Genomic DNA, 25,818 nt, shown 5'->3' on the forward strand with positions numbered 1-25,818 from the left:
ACACTGCCGAAATCGCGGAATCGCGAACACCCGCGAAATCGCGGACTCGCGAAATCGCAAACTCGCGAACACTGCCGAAATCGCGGACTCGCGAACACTCGCGAAATCGCGGACTCGCAAACACCCGCAAAATCGCGGACTCGCGAACACCCGCAAAATCGCGGACTCGCATACACTCGCGAAATCGCGGACTCGCGAACACTCCCTATATCGCGGACTCGCGAAATCGCGGACTCGCGTACTCGCAAACACTCGCGAAATCGCGGACTCGCGAAAACTCGCGAAATCGCCGACTCGCGAACACTGCCGAAATTTCGGACTCGCGAAAACCCGCGAAATCGCGGACTTGTGAACACTCGCGAAATCGCGGACTCGGGAACACTCCCGAAATCGCGCACTCGCGAAAACTCGCGAAATCGCGGACTCGCGAACACTCGCGAAATCGCGGACTCGCGAACACTCGCGAAATCGCGGACTCGCAAACACTCGCGAAATCACGGATTCGCGAACACTGCCGAAATCGCGGACTCGCGAACACCCGCAAAATCGCGGACTCGCATACACTCGCGAAATCGCGGACTCGCGAACACTCCCTATATCGCGGACTCGCGTACTCGCAAACACTCGCAAAATTGCGGACTCGCGAACACTCCCGAATTCGCGGACTCGCGAACACCCGCGAAATCGCGGACTCGCGAACACTCCCGAAATCGCGGACTCGAGAACAATCCCGAAATCGCGGACTCGCGAACACTCCCGAAATCGCGGACTCGCGAACACCCGCGAAATCGCGGACTCGCGAACACTCGCGAAATCGCGGACTCGCCAACACTCCCGAAATCGCGGACTCGCGAACACCCGCGAAATCGCGGACTCGCGAACACTCCCGAAATCACGGACTCGCGAAATCGCGGACTCGCGAACACTCCCGAAATCGCGGACTCGCGAACACCCGCGAAATAGCGGACTTGTGAACACTCGCGAAATCGCGGATTCGCGAAGTCTCGCGAAATCGCGGACTCGCGAACACTCCCGAAATCGCGGACTCGTGAACAATCGCTAAATCGGGGACTCGCGAACACTCCCGAAATCGCGGACTCGCGAAATCGCGGACTCGCCGACTCGCGAACACTCCCGAAATCGCGGACTCGCGAACACCCGCGAAATCGCGGACTCGCGAAATCGGGGACTCGCGAACACTGCCGAAATCGCGGACTCGCGAAATCGCGTACTCGCCGACTCGCGAATACTCCCGAAATCGCGGACTCGCGAACACCCGCGAAATCGCGGATTCGCGAAATCGCGGACTCGCGAAAACTCGCGAAATCGCCGACTCGCGAACACTGCCGAAATTTCGGACTCGCGAAAACCCGCGAAATCGCGGACTCGCGAACACTCGCGAAATCGCGGACTCGGGAACAATCGCGAAATCGCGGACTCGCGAACACTCCCGAAATCGCGGACTCGCGAACACTAGCGAAATAGCGGACTCGCGAACACCCGCGAATTCGCGGACTTGTGAACACTCGCGAAATCGCGGACTCGCGAACACTCCCGAAATCGCGGACTCGCGAAAACTCCCGAAATCGCGGACTCGCGAACACTCGCGAAATCGCAGACTCGCGAACATTCCCGAAATCGCGGACTCGCGAACACCCGCGAAATCGCGGACTCGCGAACACTCGCGAAATCGCGGACTCGCAAACACTCCCGAAATCGCGGACTCGCGAACACTCGCGAAATCGCGGACTCGCGAACATTCCCGAAATCGCGGACTCACGAACACTCGCAAAATTACGCTGGCGAACACTCGCGAACACTCGCGAAATCGCGGACTCGCGAACACTCGCGAAATCGCGAACTCGCGAACACTCCCTATATCGCGGACTCGCGAACAATCGCGAAATCGCGGACTGGCGAACATTCCCGAAATCGCGGACTCGCGAACACCCGCGAAATCGCGGACTCGCGAACACCTGCAAAATCGCGGACTCGCATACACCCGCGAAATCGCGGACTCGCGAACACTCGCGAAATCGCGGACTCGCGAACATTCCCGAAATCGCGGACTCACGAACACTCGCAAAATTACGCTGGCGAACACTCGCGAACACTCGCGAAATTGCGGACTCGCGAACACTCGCGAAATCGCGAACTCGCGAACACTCCCTATATCGCGGACTCGCGAACAATCGCGAAATCGCGGACTCGCGAACACTCGCGAAATCGCGGACTCGCGAACACTCGCGAAATCGCGGACTCGCAAACACCCGCAAAATCGCGGACTCGCGAACAATCGCGAAATCGCGGACTCGCAAACACTCGCGAAATCGCGGACTCGCGAACACTGCCGAAATCGCGGAATCGCGAACACCCGCGAAATCGCGGACTCGCGAAATCGCGGACTCGCGAACACTGCCGAAATCGCGGACTCGCGAACACTCGCGAAATCGCGGACTCGCAAACACCCGCAAAATCGCGGACTCGCGAACAATCGCGAAATCGCGGACTCGCAAACACTCGCGAAATCGCGGACTCGCGAACACTGCCGAAATCGCGGAATCGCGAACACCCGCTAAATCGCGGACTCGCGAACACTCGCGAAATCGCGGACTCGCCAACACTCGCGAAATCGCGGACTCGCGAAATCGCGGACTCGCGAACACTGCCGAAATCGCGGACTCGCGAACACCCGCGAAATCGCGGACTCGCGAACACTCGCGAAATCGCGGACTCGCGAACACCCGCAAAATCGCGGACTCGCGAACACTCGCGAAATTGCGGACTCGCGAACACTCGGAAATTGCGGACTCGCGAACACTCCCTATATCGCGGACTCGCTTAATCGCGGACTCGCGTACTCGCAAACACTCGCAAAATTGCGGACTCGCAAACACTCCCGAATTCGCGGACTCGCGAACACCCGCGAAATCGCGGACTCGCGAACACTCCCGAAATCGCGGACTCGAGAACAATCCCGAAATCGCGGACTCGCGAACACTCCCGAAATCGCGGACTCGCGAACTCCCGCGAAATCGCGGACTCGCGAACACTCGCGAAATCGTGGACTCGCCAACACTCCCGAAATCGCGGACTCGCGAACACCCGCGAAATCGCGGACTCGCGAACACTCGCGAAAACGCGGACTAGCGAACACTCCGGAAATCGCGGACTCGCGAAAACTTCCGAAATCGCGGACTCGCGAACACCCGCGAAATCGCGGACTCGCGAACACTCGCGAAATCGCGGACTCGCGAACACTCGCGAAATCGCGGACTCGCGGACAATCGCGAAATCGCGGACTCGCGAACAATCGCGAAATCGCGGACACGCGAACACTCGCGAAATCGCGGACTCGCGAACACCCGCGAAATCGCGGACTCGCGAACACTCGCGAAATCGCGGACTCGCCAACACTCCCGAAATCGCGGACTCGCGAACACCCGCGAAATCGCGGACTCGCGAACACTCGCGAAAACGCGGACTCGCGAACACTCGCGAAAACGCGGACTAGCGAACACTCCCGAAATCGCGGACTCGCGAACACTCCCGAAATCGCCGACTCGCGAACACCCGCGAAATCGCGGACTCGCGAACACTCGCGAAATCGCGGACTCGCCAACACTCCCGAAATCGCGGACTCGCGAACACCCGCGAAATCGCGGACTCGCGAACACTCGCGAAAACGCGGACTCGCGAACACTCCCGAAATGGCGGACTCGCGAAAACTTCCGAAATCGCGGACTCGCGGACTCGCGAACACCCGCGAAATCGCGGACTCGCGAACACTCGCGAAATCGCAGACTCGCGAACACTCCTGAAATCGCGGACTCGCGAACACTCGCGAAATCGCGGACTCGCGAACACCCGCGAAATCGCGGACTCGCGAAATCGGGGACTCGCGAACACTGCCGAAATCGCGGACTCGCGAAATCGCGTACTCGCCGACTCGCGAACACTCCCGAAATCGCGGACTCGCGAACACCCGCGAAATCGCGGATTCGCGAAATCGCGGACTCGCGAAAACTCGCGAAATCGCCGACTCGCGAACACTGCCGAAATTTCGGACTCGCGAACACCCGCGAAATCGCGGACTCGCGAACACTCGCGAAATCGCGGACTCGGGAACAATCGCGAAATCGCGGACTCACGAACACTCCCGAAATCGCGGACTCGCGAACACTCGCGAAATAGCGGACTCGCGAACACCCGCGAATTCGCGGACTTGTGAACACTCGCGAAATCGCGGACTCGCGAACACTCCCGAAATCGCGGACTCGCGAAAACTCCCGAAATCGCGGACTCGCGAACACTCGCGAAATCGCAGACTCGCGAACATTCCCGAAATCGCGGACTCGCGAACACCCGCGAAATCGCGGACTCGCGAACACTCGCGAAATCGCGGACTCGCGAACACTCCCGAAATCGCGGACTCGCGAACACTCGCGAAATCGCGGACTCGCGAACATTCCCGAAATCGCGGACTCACGAACACTCGCAAAATTACGCTGGCGAACACTCGCGAACACTCGCGAAATCGCGGACTCGCGAACACTCGCGAAATCGCGAACTCGCGAACACTCCCTATATCGCGGACTCGCGAACAATCGCGAAATCGCGGACTGGCGAACATTCCCGAAATCGCGGACTCGCGAACACCCGCGAAATCGCGGACTCGCGAACACCTGCAAAATCGCGGACTCGCATACACCCGCGAAATCGCGAACTCGCGAACACTCGCGAAATCGCGGACTCGCGAACATTCCCGAAATCGCGGACTCACGAACACTCGCAAAATTACGCTGGCGAACACTCGCGAACACTCGCGAAATCGCGGACTCGCGAACACTCGCGAAATCGCGATCTCGCGAACACTCCCTATATCGCGGACTCGCGAACAATCGCGAAATCGCGGACTCGCGAACACTCGCGAAATCGCGGACTCGCGAACACTCGCGAAATCGCGGACTCGCAAACACCCGCAAAATCGCGGACTCGCGAACAATCGCGAAATCGCGGACTCGCAAACACTCGCGAAATCGCGGACTCGCGAACACTGCCGAAATCGCGGAATCGCGAACACCCGCGAAATCGCGGACTCGCGAAATCGCGGACTCGCGAACACTGCCGAAATCGCGGACTCGCGAACACTCGCGAAATCGCGGACTCGCAAACACCCGCAAAATCGCGGACTCGCGAACAATCGCGAAATCGCGGACTCGCAAACACTCGCGAAATCGCGGACTCGCGAACACTGCCGAAATCGCGGAATCGCGAACACCCGCGAAATCGCGGACTCGCGAACACTCGCGAAATCGCGGACTCGCCAACACTCGCGAAATCGCGGACTCGCGAAATCGCGGACTCGCGTACTCGCAAACACTCGCAAAATTGCGGACTCGCGAACACTCCCGAATTCGCGGACTCGCGAACACCCGCGAAATCGCGGACTCGCGAACACTCCCGAAATCGCGGACTCGAGAACAATCCCGAAATCGCGGACTCGCGAACACTCCCGAAATCGCGGACTCACGAACACTCGCAAAATTACGCTGGCGAACACTCGCGAACACTCGCGAAATCGCGGACTCGCGAACACTCGCGAAATCGCGAACTCGCGAACACTCCCTATATCGCGGACTCGCGAACAATCGCGAAATCGCGGACTCGCGAACACTCGCGAAATCGTGGACTCGCGAACACTCGCGAAATCGCGGACTCGCAAACACCCGCAAAATCGCGGACTCGCGAACAATCGCGAAATCGCGGACTCGCAAACACTCGCGAAATCGCGGACTCGCGAACACTGCCGAAATCGCGGAATCGCGAACACCCGCGAAATCGCGGACTCGCGAAATCGCGGACTCGCGAACACTGCCGAAATCGCGGACTCGCGAACACTCGCGAAATCGCGGACTCGCAAACACCCGCAAAATCGCGGACTCGCGAACAATCGCGAAATCGCGGACTCGCAAACACTCGCGAAATCGCGGACTCGCGAACACTGCCGAAATCGCGGAATCGCGAACACTCGCGAAATCGCGGACTCGCGAACACTCGCGAAATCGCGGACTCGCAAACACTCGCGAAATCACGGACTCGCAAACACTCGCGAAATCACGGACTCGCGAACACCCGCAAAATCGCGGACTCGCATACACTCGCGAAATCGCGGACTCGCGAACACTCCCTATATCGCGGACTCGCGAAATCGCGGACTCGCGTACTCGCAAACACTCGCGAAATCGCGGACTCGCGAAAACTCGCGAAATCGCCGACTCGCGAACACTGCCGAAATTTCGGACTCGCGAAAACCCGCGAAATCGCGGACTTGTGAACACTCGCGAAATCGCGGACTCGGGAACACTCCCGAAATCGCGCACTCGCGAACACTCGCGAAATCGCGGACTCGCGAACACTCGCGAAATCGCGGACTCGCGAACACTCGCGAAATCGCGGACTCGCAAACACTCGCGAAATCACGGACTCGCGAACACTGCCGAAATCGCGGACTCGCGAACACCCGCAAAATCGCGGACTCGCATACACTCGCGAAATCGCGGACTCGCGAACACTCCCTATATCGCGGACTCGCGTACTCGCAAACACTCGCAAAATTGCGGACTCGCGAACACTCCCGAATTCGCGGACTCGCGAACACCCGCGAAATCGCGGACTCGCGAACACTCCCGAAATCGCGGACTCGAGAACAATCCCGAAATCGCGGACTCGCGAACACTCCCGAAATCGCGGACTCGCGAACACCCGCGAAATCGCGGACTCGCGAACACTCGCGAAATCGCGGACTCGCCAACACTCCCGAAATCGCGGACTCGCGAACACCCGCGAAATCGCGGACTCGCGAACACTCCCGAAATCACGGACTCGCGAAATCGCGGACTCGCGAACACTCCCGAAATCGCGGACTCGCGAACACCCGCGAAATAGCGGACTTGTGAACACTCGCGAAATCGCGGATTCGCGAAGTCTCGCGAAATCGCGGACTCGCGAACACTCCCGAAATCGCGGACTCGTGAACAATCGCTAAATCGGGGACTCGCGAACACTCCCGAAATCGCGGACTCGCGAAATCGCGGACTCGCCGACTCGCGAACACTCCCGAAATCGCGGACTCGCGAACACCCGCGAAATCGCGGACTCGCGAAATCGGGGACTCGCGAACACTGCCGAAATCGCGGACTCGCGAAATCGCGTACTCGCCGACTCGCGAACACTCCCGAAATCGCGGACTCGCGAACACCCGCGAAATCGCGGATTCGCGAAATCGCGGACTCGCGAAAACTCGCGAAATCGCCGACTCGCGAACACTGCCGAAATTTCGGACTCGCGAAAACCCGCGAAATCGCGGACTCGCGAACACTCGCGAAATCGCGGACTCGGGAACAATCGCGAAATCGCGGACTCGCGAACACTCCCGAAATCGCGGACTCGCGAACACTCGCGAAATAGCGGACTCGCGAAAACCCGCGAATTCGCGGACTTGTGAACACTCGCGAAATCGCGGACTCGCGAACACTCCCGAAATCGCGGACTCGCGAAAACTCCTGAAATCGCGGACTCGCGAACACTCGCGAAATCGCAGACTCGCGAACATTCCCGAAATCGCGGACTCGCGAACACCCGCGAAATCGCGGACTCGCGAACACTCGCGAAATCGCGGACTCGCGAACACTCCCGAAATCGCGGACTCGCGAACACTCGCGAAATCGCGGACTCGCGAACATTCCCGAAATCGCGGACTCACGAACACTCGCAAAATTACGCTGGCGAACACTCGCGAACACTCGCGAAATCGCGGACTCGCGAACACTCGCGAAATCGCGAACTCGCGAACACTCCCTATATCGCGGACTCGCGAACAATCGCGAAATCGCGGACTGGCGAACATTCCCGAAATCGCGGACTCGCGAACACCCGCGAAATCGCGGACTCGCGAACACCTGCAAAATCGCGGACTCGCATACACCCGCGAAATCGCGGACTCGCGAACACTCGCGAAATCGCGGACTCGCGAACATTCCCGAAATCGCGGACTCACGAAAACTCGCAAAATTACGCTGGCGAACACTCGCGAACACTCGCGAAATTGCGGACTCGCGAACACTCGCGAAATCGCGAACTCGCGAACACTCCCTATATCGCGGACTCGCGAACAATCGCGAAATCGCGGACTCGCGAACACTCGCGAAATCGCGGACTCGCGAACACTCGCGAAATCGCGGACTCGCAAACACCCGCAAAATCGCGGACTCGCAAACAATCGCGAAATCGCGGACTCGCAAACACTCGCGAAATCGCGGACTCGCGAACACTGCCGAAATCGCGGAATCGCGAACACCCGCTAAATCGCGGACTCGCGAACACTCGCGAAATCGCGGACTCGCGAACACTGCCGAAATCGCGGACTCGCGAACCCTCGCGAAATCGCGGACTCGCAAACACCCGCAAAATCGCGGACTCGCGAACAATCGCGAAATCGCGGACTCGCAAACACTCGCGAAATCGCGGACTCGCGAACACTGCCGAAATCGCGGAATCGCGAACACCCGCTAAATCGCGGACTCGCGAACACTCGCGAAATCGCGGACTCGCCAACACTCGCGAAATCGCGGACTCGCGAAATCGCGGACTCGCGAACACTGCCGAAATCGCGGACTCGCGAACACCCGCGAAATCGCGGACTCGCGAACACTCGCGAAATCGCGGACTCGCGAACACCCGCAAAATCGCGGACTCGCGAACACTCGCGAAATTGCGGACTCGCGAACACTCGGAAATTGCGGACTCGCGAACACTCCCTATATCGCGGACTCGCGAAATCGCGGACTCGCGTACTCGCAAACACTCGCAAAATTGCGGACTCGCAAACACTCCCGAATTCGCGGACTCGCGAACACCCGCGAAATCGCGGACTCGCGAACAATCCCGAAATCGCGGACTCGAGAACAATCCCGAAATCGCGGACTCGCGAACACTCCCGAAATCGCGGACTCGCGAACTCCCGCGAAATCGCGGACTCGCGAACACTCGCGAAATCGTGGACTCGCCAACACTCCCGAAATCGCGGACTCGCGAACACCCGCGAAATCGCGGACTCGCGAACACTCGCGAAAACGCGGACTAGCGAACACTCCGGAAATCGCGGACTCGCGAAAACTTCCGAAATCGCGGACTCGCGAACACCCGCGAAATCGCGGACTCGCGAACACTCGCGAAATCGCGGACTCGCGAACACTCGCGAAATCGCGGACTCGCGGACAATCGCGAAATCGCGGACTCGCGAACAATCGCGAAATCGCGGACACGCGAACACTCGCGAAATCGCGGACTCGCGAACACCCGCGAAATCGCGGACTCGCGAACACTCCCGAAATCGCGGACTCGCGAACACCCGCGAAATCGCGGACTCGCGAACACTCGCGAAAACGCGGACTCGCGAACACTCGCGAAAACGCGGACTAGCGAACACTCCCGAAATCGCGGACTCGCGAACACTCCCGAAATCGCCGACTCGCGAACACCCGCGAAATCGCGGACTCGCGAACACTCGCGAAATCGCGGACTCGCCAACACTCCCGAAATCGCGGACTCGCGAACACCCGCGAAATCGCGGACTCGCGAACACTCGCGAAAACGCGGACTCGCGAACACTCCCGAAATGGCGGACTCGCGAAAACTTCCGAAATCGCGGACTCGCGGACTCGCGAACACCCGCGAAATCGCGGACTCGCGAACACTCGCGAAATCGCAGACTCGCGAACACTCCTGAAATCGCGGACTCGCGAACACTCGCGAAATCGCGGACTCGCGAACACCCGCGAAATCGCGGACTCGCGAAATCGGGGACTCGCGAACACTGCCGAAATCGCGGACTCGCGAAATCGCGTACTCGCCGACTCGCGAACACTCCCGAAATCGCGGACTCGCGAACACCCGCGAAATCGCGGATTCGCGAAATCGCGGACTCGCGAAAACTCGCGAAATCGCCGACTCGCGAACACTGCCGAAATTTCGGACTCGCGAACACCCGCGAAATCGCGGACTCGCGAACACTCGCGAAATCGCGGACTCGGGAACAATCGCGAAATCGCGGACTCGCGAACACTCCCGAAATCGCGGACTCGCGAACACTCGCGAAATAGCGGACTCGCGAACACCCGCGAATTCGCGGACTTGTGAACACTCGCGAAATCGCGGACTCGCGAACACTCCCGAAATCGCGGACTCGCGAAAACTCCCGAAATCGCGGACTCGCGAACACTCGCGAAATCGCAGACTCGCGAACATTCCCGAAATCGCGGACTCGCGAACACCCGCGAAATCGCGGACTCGCGAACACTCGCGAAATCGCGGACTCGCGAACACTCCCGAAATCGCGGACTCGCGAACACTCGCGAAATCGCGAACACTCGCGAAATCGCGGACTCGCGAACATTCCCGAAATCGCGGACTCACGAACACTCGCAAAATTACGCTGGCGAACACTCGCGAACACTCGCGAAATCGCGGACTCGCGAACACTCGCGAAATCGCGAACTCGCGAACACTCCCTATATCGCGGACTCGCGAACAATCGCGAAATCGCGGACTGGCGAACATTCCCGAAATCGCGGACTCGCGAACACCCGCGAAATCGCGGACTCGCGAACACCTGCAAAATCGCGGACTCGCATACACCCGCGAAATCGCGAACTCGCGAACACTCGCGAAATCGCGGACTCGCGAACATTCCCGAAATCGCGGACTCACGAACACTCGCAAAATTACGCTGGCGAACACTCGCGAACACTCGCGAAATCGCGGACTCGCGAACACTCGCGAAATCGCGATCTCGCGAACACTCCCTATATCGCGGACTCGCGAACAATCGCGAAATCGCGGACTCGCGAACACTCGCGAAATCGCGGACTCGCGAACACTCGCGAAATCGCGGACTCGCAAACACCCGCAAAATCGCGGACTCGCGAACAATCGCGAAATCGCGGACTCGCAAACACTCGCGAAATCGCGGACTCGCGAACACTGCCGAAATCGCGGAATCGCGAACACCCGCGAAATCGCGGACTCGCAAAAACTCGCGAAATCGCGGACTCGCGAACACTGCCGAAATCGCGGAATCGCGAACACCCGCGAAATCGCGGACTCGCGAACACTCGCGAAATCGCGGACTCGCCAACACTCGCGAAATCGCGGACTCGCGAAATCGCGGACTCGCGAACACTGCCGAAATCGCGGACTCGCGAACACCCGCGAAATCGCGGACTCGCGAACACCCGCGAAATCGCGGACTCGCGAACACTCCCGAAATCGCGGACTCGAGAACAATCCCGAAATCGCGGACTCGCGAACACTCCCGAAATCGCGGACTCACGAACACTCGCAAAATTACGCTGGCGAACACTCGCGAACACTCGCGAAATCGCGGACTCGCGAACACTCGCGAAATCGCGAACTCGCGAACACTCCCTATATCGCGGACTCGCGAACAATCGCGAAATCGCGGACTCGCGAACACTCGCGAAATCGCGGACTCGCGAACACTCGCGAAATCGCGAACTCGCGAACACTCCCTATATCGCGGACTCGCGAACAATCGCGAAATCGCGGACTCGCGAACACTCGCGAAATCGCGGACTCGCGAACACTCGCGAAATCGCGGACTCGCAAACACCCGCAAAATCGCGGACTCGCGAACACTCGCGAAAACGCGGACTCGCGAACACTCGCGAAAACGCGGACTAGCGAACACTCCCGAAATCGCGGACTCGCGAACACCCGCGAAATCGCGGACTCGCGAACACTCGCGAAAACGCGGACTCGCGAACACTCGCGAAAACGCGGACTAGCGAACACTCCCGAAATCGCGGACTCGCGAACACTCCCGAAATCGCCGACTCGCGAACACCCGCGAAATCGCGGACTCGCGAACACTCGCGAAATCGCGGACTCGCCAACACTCCCGAAATCGCGGACTCGCGAACACCCGCGAAATCGCGGACTCGCGAACACTCGCGAAAACGCGGACTCGCGAACACTCCCGAAATGGCGGACTCGCGAAAACTTCCGAAATCGCGGACTCGCGGACTCGCGAACACCCGCGAAATCGCGGACTCGCGAACACTCGCGAAATCGCAGACTCGCGAACACTCCTGAAATCGCGGACTCGCGAACACTCGCGAAATCGCGGACTCGCGAACACCCGCGAAATCGCGGACTCGCGAAATCGCGGACTCGCGAACACTGCCGAAATCGCGGACTCGCGAACACTCGCGAAATCGCGGACTCGCAAACTCCCGCAAAATCGCGGACTCGCGAACAATCGCGAAATCGCGGACTCGCAAAAACTCGCGAAATCGCGGACTCGCGAACACTGCCGAAATCGCGGAATCGCGAACACCCGCGAAATCGCGGACTCGCAAAAACTCGCGAAATCGCGGACTCGCGAACACTGCCGAAATCGCGGAATCGCGAACACCCGCGAAATCGCGGACTCGCGAACACTCGCGAAATCGCGGACTCGCCAACACTCGCGAAATCGCGGACTCGCGAAATCGCGGACTCGCGAACACTGCCGAAATCGCGGACTCGCGAACACCCGCGAAATCGCGGACTCGCGAACACCCGCGAAATCGCGGACTCGCGAACACTCCCGAAATCGCGGACTCGAGAACAATCCCGAAATCGCGGACTCGCGAACACTCCCGAAATCGCGGACTCACGAACACTCGCAAAATTACGCTGGCGAACACTCGCGAACACTCGCGAAATCGCGGACTCGCGAACACTCGCGAAATCGCGAACTCGCGAACACTCCCTATATCGCGGACTCGCGAACAATCGCGAAATCGCGGACTCGCGAACACTCGCGAAATCGCGGACTCGCGAACACTCGCGAAATCGCGAACTCGCGAACACTCCCTATATCGCGGACTCGCGAACAATCGCGAAATCGCGGACTCGCGAACACTCGCGAAAACGCGGACTCGCGAACACTCGCGAAAACGCGGACTAGCGAACACTCGCGAAATCGCGGACTCGCAAACACCCGCAAAATCGCGGACTCGCGAACACTCGCGAAAACGCGGACTCGCGAACACTCGCGAAAACGCGGACTAGCGAACACTCCCGAAATCGCGGACTCGCGAACACCCGCGAAATCGCGGACTCGCGAACACTCGCGAAAACGCGGACTCGCGAACACTCGCGAAAACGCGGACTAGCGAACACTCCCGAAATCGCGGACTCGCGAACACTCCCGAAATCGCCGACTCGCGAACACCCGCGAAATCGCGGACTCGCGAACACTCGCGAAATCGCGGACTCGCCAACACTCCCGAAATCGCGGACTCGCGAACACCCGCGAAATCGCGGACTCGCGAACACTCGCGAAAACGCGGACTCGCGAACACTCCCGAAATGGCGGACTCGCGAAAACTTCCGAAATCGCGGACTCGCGGACTCGCGAACACCCGCGAAATCGCGGACTCGCGAACACTCGCGAAATCGCAGACTCGCGAACACTCCTGAAATCGCGGACTCGCGAACACTCGCGAAATCGCGGACTCGCGAACACCCGCGAAATCGCGGACTCGCGAAATCGGGGACTCGCGAACACTGCCGAAATCGCGGACTCGCGAAATCGCGTACTCGCCGACTCGCGAACACTCCCGAAATCGCGGACTCGCGAACACCCGCGAAATCGCGGATTCGCGAAATCGCGGACTCGCGAAAACTCGCGAAATCGCCGACTCGCGAACACTGCCGAAATTTCGGACTCGCGAACACCCGCGAAATCGCGGACTCGCGAACACTCGCGAAATCGCGGACTCGGGAACAATCGCGAAATCGCGGACTCGCGAACACTCCCGAAATCGCGGACTCGCGAACACTCGCGAAATAGCGGACTCGCGAACACCCGCGAATTCGCGGACTTGTGAACACTCGCGAAATCGCGGACTCGCGAACACTCCCGAAATCGCGGACTCGCGAAAACTCCCGAAATCGCGGACTCGCGAACACTCGCGAAATCGCAGACTCGCGAACATTCCCGAAATCGCGGACTCGCGAACACCCGCGAAATCGCGGACTCGCGAACACTCGCGAAATCGCGGACTCGCGAACACTCCCGAAATCGCGGACTCGCGAACACTCGCGAAATCGCGAACACTCGCGAAATCGCGGATTCGCGAACATTCCCGAAATCGCGGACTCACGAACACTCGCAAAATTACGCTGGCGAACACTCGCGAACACTCGCGAAATCGCGGACTCGCGAACACTCGCGAAATCGCGAACTCGCGAACACTCCCTATATCGCGGACTCGCGAACAATCGCGAAATCGCGGACTGGCGAACATTCCCGAAATCGCGGACTCGCGAACACCCGCGAAATCGCGGACTCGCGAACACCTGCAAAATCGCGGACTCGCATACACCCGCGAAATCGCGAACTCGCGAACACTCGCGAAATCGCGGACTCGCGAACATTCCCGAAATCGCGGACTCACGAACACTCGCAAAATTACGCTGGCGAACACTCGCGAACACTCGCGAAATCGCGGACTCGCGAACACTCGCGAAATCGCGATCTCGCGAACACTCCCTATATCGCGGACTCGCGAACAATCGCGAAATCGCGGACTCGCGAACACTCGCGAAATCGCGGACTCGCGAACACTCGCGAAATCGCGGACTCGCAAACACCCGCAAAATCGCGGACTCGCGAACAATCGCGAAATCGCGGACTCGCAAACACTCGCGAAATCGCGGACTCGCGAACACTGCCGAAATCGCGGAATCGCGAACACCCGCGAAATCGCGGACTCGCGAAATCGCGGACTCGCGAACACTGCCGAAATCGCGGACTCGCGAACACTCGCGAAATCGCGGACTCGCAAACTCCCGCAAAATCGCGGACTCGCGAACAATCGCGAAATCGCGGACTCGCAAAAACTCGCGAAATCGCGGACTCGCGAACACTGCCGAAATCGCGGAATCGCGAACACCCGCGAAATCGCGGACTCGCGAACACTCGCGAAATCGCGGACTCGCCAACACTCGCGAAATCGCGGACTCGCGAAATCGCGGACTCGCGAACACTGCCGAAATCGCGGACTCGCGAACACCCGCGAAATCGCGGACTCGCGAACACCCGCGAAATCGCGGACTCGCGAACACTCCCGAAATCGCGGACTCGAGAACAATCCCGAAATCGCGGACTCGCGAACACTCCCGAAATCGCGGACTCACGAACACTCGCAAAATTACGCTGGCGAACACTCGCGAACACTCGCGAAATCGCGGACTCGCGAACACTCGCGAAATCGCGAACTCGCGAACACTCCCTATATCGCGGACTCGCGAACAATCGCGAAATCGCGGACTCGCGAACACTCGCGAAATCGCGGACTCGCGAACACTCGCGAAATCGCGGACTCGCAAACACCCGCAAAATCGCGGACTCGCGAACAATCGCGAAATCGCGGACTCGCAAACACTCGCGAAATCGCGGACTCGCGAACACTGCCGAAATCGCGGAATCGCGAACACCCGCGAAATCGCGGACTCGCGAAATCGCGGACTCGCGAACACTGCCGAAATCGCGGACTCGCGAACACTCGCGAAATCGCGGACTCGCAAACACCCGCAAAATCGCGGACTCGCGAACAATCGCGAAATCGCGGACTCGCAAACACTCGCGAAATCGCGGACTCGCGAACACTGCCGAAATCGCGGAATCGCGAACACCCGCGAAATCGCGGACTCGCGAACACTCGCGAAATCGCGGACTCGCCAACACTCGCGAAATCGCGGACTCGCGAAATCGCGGACTCGCGAACACTGCCGAAATCGCGGACTCGCGAAAACCCGCGAAATCGCGGACTCGCGAACACTCGCGAAATCGCGGACTCGCGAACACCCGCAAAATCGCGGACTCGCGAACACTCGCGAAATTGCGGACTCGCGAACACTCGGAAATTGCGGACTCGCGAACACTCCCTATATCGCGGACTCGCGAAATCGCGGACTCGCGTACTCGCAAACACTCGCAAAATTGCGGACTCGCGAACACTCCCGAATTCGCGGACTCGCGAACACCCGCGAAATCGCGGACTCGCGAACACTCCCGAAATCGCGGACTCGAGAACAATCGCGAAATCGCGGACTCGCGAACACTCCCGAAATCGCGGACTCGCGAACTCCCGCGAAATCGCGGACTCGCGAACACTCGCGAAATCGTGGACTCGCCAACACTCCAGAAATCGCGGACTCGCGAACACCCGCGAAATCGCGGACTCGCGAACACTCGCGAAAACGCGGACTAGCGAACACTCCGGAAATCGCGGACTCGCGAAAACTTCCGAAATCGCGGACTCGCGAACACCCGCGAAATCGCGGACTCGCGAACACTCGCGAAATCGCGGACTCGCGAACAATCCCGAAATCGCGGACTCGCGAACACTCGCGAAATCGCGGACTCGCGAACACTCCCGAAATCGCGGACTCGCGAAAAATCGCGAAATCGCGGACTCGCGAACACCCGCGAAATCGCGGACTTCTGAACACTCGCGAAATCGCGGACTCGCGAACACTCCCGAAATCGCGGACTCGCGAACACTCGCGAAATCGCGGTCTCGCGAACATTCCCGAAATCGCGGACTCGCGAACACCCGCGAAATCGCGGACTCGCGAACACCCGCGAAATCGTGGACTCGCGAACACTCGCGAAATCGCGAACTCGCGAACACTCCCTATATCGCGGACTCGCGAACAATCGCGAAATCGCGGACTGGCGAACATTCCCGAAATCGCGGACTCGCGAACACCCGCGAAATCGCGGACTCGCGAACACCTGCAAAATCGCGGACTCGCATACACCCGCGAAATCGCGAACTCGCGAACACTCGCGAAATCGCGGACTCGCGAACATTCCCGAAATCGCGGACTCACGAACACTCGCAAAATTACGCTGGCGAACACTCGCGAACACTCGCGAAATCGCGGACTCGCGAACACTCGCGAAATCGCGATCTCGCGAACACTCCCTATATCGCGGACTCGCGAACAATCGCGAAATCGCGGACTCGCGAACACTCGCGAAATCGCGGACTCGCGATCACTCGCGAAATCGCGGACTCGCAAAAACCCGCAAAATCGCGGACTCGCGAACAATCGCGAAATCGCGGACTCGCAAACACTCGCGAAATCGCGGACTCGCGAACACTGCCGAAATCGCGGAATCGCGAACACCCGCGAAATCGCGGACTCGCGAAATCGCGGACTCGCGAACACTGCCGAAATCGCGGACTCGCGAACACTCGCGAAATCGCGGACTCGCAAACTCCCGCAAAATCGCGGACTCGCGAACAATCGCGAAATCGCGGACTCGCAAACACTCGCGAAATCGCGGACTCGCGAACACTGCCGAAATCGCGGAATCGCGAACACCCGCGAAATCGCGGACTCGCGAACACTCGCGAAATCGCGGACTCGCCAACACTCGCGAAATCGCGGACTCGCGAAATCGCGGACTCGCGAACACTGCCGAAATCGCGGACTCGCGAACACCCGCGAAATCGCGGACTCGCGAACACCCGCGAAATCGCGGACTCGCGAACACTCCCGAAATCGCGGACTCGAGAACAATCCCGAAATCGCGGACTCGCGAACACTCCCGAAATCGCGGACTCACGAACACTCGCAAAATTACGCTGGCGAACACTCGCGAACACTCGCGAAATCGCGGACTCGCGAACACTCGCGAAATCGCGAACTCGCGAACACTCCCTATATCGCGGACTCGCGAACAATCGCGAAATCGCGGACTCGCGAACACTCGCGAAATCGCGGACTCGCGAACACTCGCGAAATCGCGGACTCGCAAACACCCGCAAAATCGCGGACTCGCGAACAATCGCGAAATCGCGGACTCGCAAACACTCGCGAAATCGCGGACTCGCGAACACTGCCGAAATCGCGGAATCGCGAACACCCGCGAAATCGCGGACTCGCGAAATCGCGGACTCGCGAACACTGCCGAAATCGCGGACTCGCGAACACTCGCGAAATCGCGGACTCGCAAACACCCGCAAAATCGCGGACTCGCGAACAATCGCGAAATCGCGGACTCGCAAACACTCGCGAAATCGCGGACTCGCGAACACTGCCGAAATCGCGGAATCGCGAACACCCGCGAAATCGCGGACTCGCGAACACTCGCGAAATCGCGGACTCGCCAACACTCGCGAAATCGCGGACTCGCGAAATCGCGGACTCGCGAACACTGCCGAAATCGCGGACTCGCGAAAACCCGCGAAATCGCGGACTCGCGAACACTCGCGAAATCGCGGACTCGCGAACACCCGCAAAATCGCGGACTCGCGAACACTCGCGAAATTGCGGACTCGCGAACACTCGGAAATTGCGGACTCGCGAACACTCCCTATATCGCGGACTCGCGAAATCGCGGACTCGCGTACTCGCAAACACTCGCAAAATTGCGGACTCGCGAACACTCCCGAATTCGCGGACTCGCGAACACCCGCGAAATCGCGGACTCGCGAACACTCCCGAAATCGCGGACTCGAGAACAATCCCGAAATCGCGGACTCGCGAACACTCCCGAAATCGCGGACTCGCGAACTCCCGCGAAATCGCGGACTCGCGAACACTCGCGAAATCGCGGACTCGCGAACAATCCCGAAATCGCGGACTCGCGAACACTCGCGAAATCGCGGACTCGCGAACACTCCCGAAATCGCGGACTCGCGAAAAATCGCGAAATCGCGGACTCGCGAACACCCGCGAAATCGCGGACTTCTGAACACTCGCGAAATCGCGGACTCGCGAACACTCCCGAAATCGCGGACTCGCGAACACTCGCGAAATCGCGGACTCGCGAACATTCCCGAAATCGCGGACTCGCGAACACCCGCGAAATCGCGGACTCGCGAACACTCGCGAAATCGCGGACTCGCGAACATTCCCGAAATCGCGGACTCGCGAACACCCGCGAAATCGCGGACTCGCGAACACCCGCGAAATCGTGGACTCGCGAACACTCGCGAAAACGCGGACTCGCGAACAATCCCGAAATCGCGGACTCGCGAACACTCGCGAAATCGCGGACTCGCGAACACTCGCGAAATCGCGGACTCGCGAACAATCGCGAAATCGCGGACTCGGGAACACTCCCGAAATCGCGCACTCGCGAACACTCGCGAAATCGCGGACTCGCGAACACTCGCGAAATCGCGGACTCGCGAACACTCGCGAAATCGCGGACTCGCAAACACTCGCGAAATCACGGACTCGCGAACACTGCCGAAATCGCGGACTCGCGAACACCCGCAAAATCGCGGACTCGCATACACTCGCGAAATCGCGGACTCGCGAACACTCCCTATATCGCGGACTCGCGTACTCGCAAACACTCGCAAAATTGCGGACTCGCGAACACTCCCGAATTCGCGGACTCGCGAACAATCGCGAAATCGCGGACTCGGGAACACTCCCGAAATCGCGCACTCGCGAACACTCGCGAAATCGCGGACTCGCGAACACTCGCGAAATCGCGGACTCGCGAACACTCGCGAAATCGCGGACTCGCAAACACTCGCGAAATCGCGGACTCGCGAACACTGCCGAAATCGCGGACTCGCGAACACCCGCAAAATCGCGGACTCGCATACACTCGCGAAATCGCGGACTCGCGAACACTCCCTATATCGCGGACTCGCGAAATCGCGGACTCGCGTACTCGCAAACACTCGCAAAATTGCGGACTCGCGAACACTCCCGAATTCGCGGACTCGCGAACACCCGCGAAATCGCGGACTCGCGAACACTCCCGAAATCGCGGACTCGAGAACAATCCCGAAATCGCGGACTCGCGAACACTCCCGAAATCGCGGACTCGCGAACACCCGCGAAATCGCGGACTCGCGAACACTCGCGAAATCGCGGACTCGCCAACACTCCCGAAATCGCGGACTCGCGAAAACTTCCGAAATCGCGGACTCGCGAAATCGCGGACTCGCGAACACTCCCGAAATCGCGGACTCGCGAACACCCGCGAAATAGCGGACTTGTGAACACTCGCGTAATCGCGGATTCGCGAACACTCGCGAAATCGCGGACTCGCGAACACTCCCGAAATCGCGGACTCGCGAACAATCCCGAAATCGCGGACTCGCGAACACTCCCTATATCGCCGACTCGCGAACACTCCCGAAATCGCGGACTCGCGAACACCCGCGAAATCGCGGACTCGCGAAATCGGGGACTCGCGAACACTGCCGAAATCGCGGACTCGCGAAATCGCGTACTCGTCGACTCGCGAACACTCCCGAAATCGCGGACTCGCGAACACTCCCGAAATCGCGGACTCGCGAACACCCGCGAAATAGCGGACTTGTGAACACTCGCGTAATCGCGGATTCGCGAACACTCGCGAAATCGCGGACTCGCGAACACTCCCGAAATCGCGGACTCGCGAACAATCCCGAAATCGCGGACTCGCGAACACTCCCTATATCGCCGACTCGCGAACACTCCCGAAATCGCGGACTCGCGAACACCCGCGAAATCGCGGACTCGCGAAATCGGGGACTCGCGAACACTGCCGAAATCGCGGACTCGCGAAATCGCGTACTCGTCGACTCGCGAACACTCCCGAAATCGCGGACTCGCGAACACCCGCGAAATCGCGGACTCGCGAACACTCGCGAAAACGCGGACTAGCGAACACTCCGGAAATCGCGGACTCGCGAAAACTTCCGAAATCGCGGACTCGCGAACACCCGCGAAATCGCGGACTCGCGAACACTCGCGAAATCGCGGACTCGCGAACACTCGCGAAATCGCGGACTCGCGAACAATCGCGAAATCGCGGACTCGCGAACAATCGCGAAATCGCGGACACGCGAACACTCGCGAAATCGCGGACTCGCGAACACCCAAGAAATCGCGGACTCGCGAACACTCGCGAAATCGCGGACTCGCCAACACTCCCGAAATCGCTGACTCGCGAACACCCGCGAAATCGCGGACTCGCGAACACTCGCGAAAACGCGGACTCGCGAACACTCGCGAAAACGCGGACTAGCGAACACTCCCGAAATCGCGGACTCGCGAACACCCGCGAAATCGCGGACTCGCGAACACCCGCGAAATCGCGGACTCGCGAACACTCGCGAAATCGCGGACTCGCCAACACTCCCGAAATCGCGGACTCGCGAACAATCCCGAAATCGCGGACTCGCGAACACTCCCGAAATCGCGGACTCGCGAACACCCGCGAAATCGCGGACTCGCGAACACTCGCGAAATCGCGGACTCGCCAACACTCCCGAAATCGCGGACTCGCGAACACCCGCGAAATCGCGGACTCGCGAACACTCCCGAAATCACGGACTCGCGAAATCGCGGACTCGCGAACACTCCCGAAATCGCGGACTCGCGAACACCCGCGAAATAGCGGACTTGTGAACACTCGCGAAATCGCGGATTCGCGAACACTCGCGAAATCGCGGACTCGCGAACACTCCCGAAATCGCGGACTCGCGAACAATCCCGAAATCGCGGACTCGCGAACACTCCCTATATCGCCGACTCGCGAACACTCCCGAAATCGCGGACTCGCGAACACCCGCGAAATCGCGGACTCGCGAAATCGGGGACTCGCGAACACTGCCGAAATCGCGGACTCGCGAAATCGCGTACTCGTCGACTCGCGAACACTCCCGAAATCGCGGACTCGCGAACACCCGCGAAATCGCGGACTCGCGAACACTCGCGAAAACGCGGACTAGCGAACACTCCGGAAATCGCGGACTCGCGAAAACTTCCGAAATCGCGGACTCGCGAACACCCGCGAAATCGCGGACTCGCGAACACTCGCGAAATCGCGGACTCGCGAACAATCGCGAAATCGCGGACTCGCGAACAATCGCGAAATCGCGGACACGCGAACACTCGCGAAATCGCGGACTCGCGAACACCCACGAAATCGCGGACTCGCGAACACTCGCGAAATCGCGGACTCGCCAACACTCCCGAAATCGCGGACTCGCGAACACCCGCGAAATCGCGGACTCGCGAACACTCGCGAAAACGCGGACTCGCGAACACTCGCGAAAACGCGGACTAGCGAACACTCCCGAAATCGCGGACTCGCGAACACCCGCGAAATCGCGGACTCGCGAACACCCGCGAAATCGCGGACTCGCGAACACTCGCGAAATCGCGGACTCGCCAACACTCCCGAAATCGCGGACTCGCGAACACCCGCGAAATCGCGGACTCGCGAACACTCGCGAAAACGCGGACTCGCGAACACTCCCGAAATCGCGGACTCGCGAAAACTTCCGAAATCGCGGACTCGCGGACTCGCGAACACCCGCGAAATCGCGGACTCGCGAACACTCGCGAAATCGCAGACTCGCGAAAACTCCTGAAATCGCGGACTCGCGAACACTCGCGAAAACGCGGACTCGCGAACACTGCCGAAATCGCGGACTCGCGAACACCCGCGAAACACGGACTAGCGAAATCACGGACTCGCAAAATCGCGGACTCGCGAACACTCGCGAAATCGCAGACTCGCGAACACTCCTGAAATCGCGGACTCGCGAACACTCGCGAAATCGCGGTTTCGCGAACACTCCCGAAATCGCGGACTCGCGAAAAATCGCGAAATCGCGGACTCGCGAACACCCGCGAAATCGCGGACTTCTGAACACTCGTTAAATCGCGGACTCGCGAACACTCCCGAAATCGCGGACTCGCGAACACTCGCGAAATCGCGGACTCGCGAACATTCCCGAAATCGCGGACTCGCGAACACTCGCGAAATCGCGGACTCGCGAACATTCCCGAAATCGCGGACTCGCGAACACCCGCGAAATCGCGGACTCGCGAACACCCGCGAAATCGTGGACTCGCGAACACTCGCGAAAACGCGGACTCGCGAACAATCCCGAAATCGCGGACTCGCGAACACTCGCGAAATCGCGGACTCGCGAACACTCGCGAAATCGCGGACTCGCGAACAATCGCGAAATCGCGGACTCGGGAACACTCCCGAAATCGCGCACTCGCGAACACTCGCGAAATCGCGGACTCGCAAACACTCGCGAAATCACGGACTCGCGAACACTGCCGAAATCGCGGACTCGCGAACACCCGCAAAATCGCGGACTCGCATACACTCGCGAAATCGCGGACTCGCGAACACTCCCTATATCGCGGACTCGCGTACTCGCAAACACTCGCAAAATTGCGGACTCGCGAACACTCCCGAATTCGCGGACTCGCGAACACCCGCGAAATCGCGGACTCGCGAACACTCCCGAAATCGCGGACTCGAGAACAATCCCGAAATCGCGGACTCGCGAACACTCCCGAAATCGCGGACTCGCGAACACCCGCGAAATCGCGGACTCGCGAACACTCGCGAAATCGCGGACTCGCCAAAACTCCCGAAATCGCGGACTCGCGAACACCCGCGAAATCGCGGACTCGCGAACACTCCCGAAATCACGGACTCGCGAAATCGCGGACTCGCGAACACTCCCGAAATCGCGGACTCGCGAACACCCGCGAAATAGCGGACTTGTGAACACTCGCGAAATCGCGGATTCGCGAACACTCGCGAAATCGCGGACTCGCGAACACTCCCGAAATCGCGGACTCGTGAACAATCGCTAAATCGGGGACTCGCGAACACTCCCGAAATCGCGGACTCGCGAAATCGCGGACTCGCCGACTCGCGAACACTCCCGAAATCGCGGACTCGCGAACACCCGCGAAATCTCGGACTCGCGAAATCGCGGACTCGCGAACACCCGCGAAATAGCGGACTTGTGAACACTCGCGAAATCGCGGATTCGCGAACACTCGCGAAATCGCGGACTCGCGAACACTCCCGAAATCGCGGACTCGTGAACAATCGCTAAATCGGGGACTCGCGAACACTCCCGAAATCGCGGACTCGCGAAATCGCGGACTCGCCGACTCGCGAACACTCCCGAAATCGCGGACTCGCGAACACCCGCGAAATCTCGGACTCGCGAAATCGGGGACTCGCGAACACTGCCGAAATCGCGGACTCGCGAAATCGCGTACTCGCCGACTCGCGAACACTCCCGAAATCGCGGACTCGCGAACGCCCGCGAAATCGCGGATTCGCGAAATCGCGGACTCGCGAAAACTCGCGAAATCGCCGACTCGCGAACACTGCCGAAATTTCGGACTCGCGAAAACCCGCGAAATCGCGGACTCGCGAACACTCGCGAAATCGCGGACTCGGGAACAATCGCGAAATCGCGGACTCGCGAACACTCCCGAAATCACGGAATCGCGAACACTCGCGAAATAGCGGACTCGCGAACACCCGCGAAATCGCGGACTTGTGAACACTCGCGAAATCGCGGACTCGCGAACACTCCCGAAATCGCGGACTCGCGAAAACTCCCGAAATCGCGGACTCGCGAACACTCGCGAAATCGCAAACTCGCGAACATTCCCGAAATCGCGGACTCGCGAACACCCGCGAAATCGCGGACTCGCGAACACTCGCGAAATCGCGGACTCGCGAACACTCCCGAAATCGCGGACTCGCGAACACTCGCGAAATCGCGGACTCGCGAACATTCCCGAAATCGCGGACTCACGAACACTCGCAAAATTACGCTGGCGAACACTCGCGAACACTCGCGAAATCGCGGACTCGCGAACACTCGCGAAATCGCGAACTCGCGAACACTCCCTATATCGCGGACTCGCGAACAATCGCGAAATCGCGGACAGGCGAACATTCCCGAAATCGCGGACTCGCGAACACCCGCGAAATCGCGGACTCGCGAACACCCGCAAAATCGCGGACTCGCATACACTCGCGAAATCGCGGACTCGCGAACACTCCCTATATCGCGGACTCGCGAAATCGCGGACTCGCGTACTCGCAAACACTCGCAAAATTGCGGACTCGCGAACACTCCCGAATTCGCGGACTCGCGAACACTCGCGAAATCGCGGACTCGCGAACACTCCCGAAATCGCGGACTCGAGAACAATCCCGAAATCGCGGACTCGCGAACACTCCCGAAATCGCGGACTCGCGAACACCCGCGAAATCGCGGACTCGCGAACACTCGCGAAATCGCGGACTCGCCAACACTCCCGAAATCGCGGACTCGCGAACACCCGCGAAATCGCGGACTCGCGAACACTCCCGAAATCACGGACTCGCGAAATCGCGGACTCGTGAACAATCGCTAAATCGGGGACTCGCGAACACTCCCGAAATCGCGGACTCGCGAAATCGCGGACTCGCCGACTCGCGAACACTCCCGAAATCGCGGACTCGCGAACACCCGCGAAATCGCGGACTCGAGAAATCGGGGACTCGCGAACACTGCCGAAATCGCGGACTCGCGAAATCGCGTACTCGCCGACTCGCGAACACTCCCGAAATCGCGGACTCGCGAACACCCGCGAAATCGCGGATTCGCGAAATCGCGGACTCGCGAAAACTCGCGAAATCGCGGACTCGCGAACACCCGCAAAATCGCGGACTCGCATACACTCGCGAAATCGCGGACTCGCGAACACTCCCTATATCGCGGACTCGCGAAATCGCGGACTCGCCGACTCGCGAACACTCCCGAAATCGCGGACTCGCGAACACTGCCGAAATTTCGGACTCGCGAAAACCCGCGAAATCGCGGACTCGCGAACACTCGCGAAATCGCGGACTCGGGAACAATCGCGAAATCGCGGACTCGCGAACACTCC

The sequence above is a fragment of the Conger conger genome, chromosome 10 (assembly GCF_963514075.1).
Source record: "Conger conger chromosome 10, fConCon1.1, whole genome shotgun sequence".
Classification (NCBI taxonomy): Eukaryota; Metazoa; Chordata; class Actinopteri; order Anguilliformes; family Congridae; genus Conger; species Conger conger.